Raw genomic sequence first — 1,359 nt, 5'->3', positions numbered from 1 at the left:
AAAAAAAAGAGACACACCGCTCTCGGGAGGGCTCGAACCTCAAAACTTTTGGTTAACAGTTGATCGCACTAGCCGATTCTGCCACGGAAACATTCGTGCTCCACTCTCACCACCGTCAGAACATTTCTCCAACCCTATCAGCGCAAAGAAAAAAAAGAGACACACCGCTCATGGGAGGGTTGGAACCTGCAACCTTTCAGTTAACAGCCCAACGCGCTAGCCAATTGCGCCACGGAGACAGTCGTGCTCCACTCTCACCACGGTCAGAACACTTCTCCAAAGATATCAGTGCAAAGAAAAAAAGCGACACACCGATCATGGGAGGGCTCGAACCTCCAACCTTTTGGTTAACAGCCGATCGCGCTAGCCGATTGCGCCACGGAGACAGTCGTGCTCTATTCTCACCACCATCAGAACATTTCTCCAAAGCTATCAGCGCAAAGAAAAAAAAAGAGACACACCGCCCTCGGGAGGGCTCGAACCTCCAACCTTTTGGTTAACAGCCGAACGCGCTAGCCAATTGCGCCACGGAGACAGTCGTGCTCCACTCTCACCACGGTGAGAAAACTTCTCCAAAGATATCAGTGCAAAGAAAAAAAGCGACACTTTGCTCATGGGAGGGCTCGAACCTAAAACCTTTTGGTTAAGAGCCGATCGCGCTAGCCATTGCACCACGGACCCAACCGCGCTCCACTCGCACCACCGTCAGGACGTTTCTCCAAAACTATCAGTGCAAAGAAAAAAAAGAGACACACTGCTCTCGGGAGGGCTCGAACCTCCAACCTTTTGGTCAACAGTTGATCGTGCTAGCCGATTCTGCAAAGGAAACAGTCGGGCTCCACTCTCACCACTGTCAGAACATTTCTCCAAAGCTATCAGCGCAAAGAAAAAAAAAGAGACACACCACTCTCCGGAGGGCTTGAACCTCCAACCTTTTGCTTAACAGCCGACGCAATAGCAGATTGCGCCACGGAGACAGTCGTGCTCCACTCTCACCACGGTCAGAACACTTCTCCAAAGATATAAGTGCAAAGAAAAAAAGCGACACACCACTCATGGGAGGGCTCGAACCTCCAAACTTTTGGTTAACAGCCGATCGCGCTAGCCAATTCCGCCAAGGAGATAGTCGTGCTCTACTCTTACCACAGCCAGAACATTTCTCAAAAGCTATCAGCGCAAAGAAAAAAAAGAGACACACCGCTCTCAGGCGGACTCGAACCTTCAACCTTTTGGTTAACAGCCAAACACGCTAGCCAATTGCGTCACGGAGGTAGTCGTGCTCCACTCTCACACCATCAGAACATTTTTTCAAAGGTATCAGCGCAAAGAAAAAAAGACACTGCTCTCGGGAGGGCTCGA

The 1,359-nt window shown here is 50.3% G+C and overlaps 1 non-coding gene across 1 annotated transcript; it reads right to left on the bottom strand.

Moving 5' to 3' along the window:
* Positions 1 to 461: 461 nt before the first annotated feature.
* Positions 462 to 535, bottom strand: TRNAN-GUU (transfer RNA asparagine (anticodon GUU)). The gene has a single exon. It is a non-coding gene; the product is annotated as a tRNA-Asn (tRNA).
* Positions 536 to 1,359: the final 824 nt, after the last annotated feature.

The sequence above is a fragment of the Rhipicephalus microplus genome, unplaced genomic scaffold, assembly GCF_043290135.1.
Source record: "Rhipicephalus microplus isolate Deutch F79 unplaced genomic scaffold, USDA_Rmic scaffold_14, whole genome shotgun sequence".
NCBI lineage: Eukaryota > Metazoa > Arthropoda > Arachnida > Ixodida > Ixodidae > Rhipicephalus > Rhipicephalus microplus.
The sequence above is the reverse complement of the archived record's forward strand: the minus strand, read 5'-3'. Positions and strand labels throughout refer to the sequence as shown.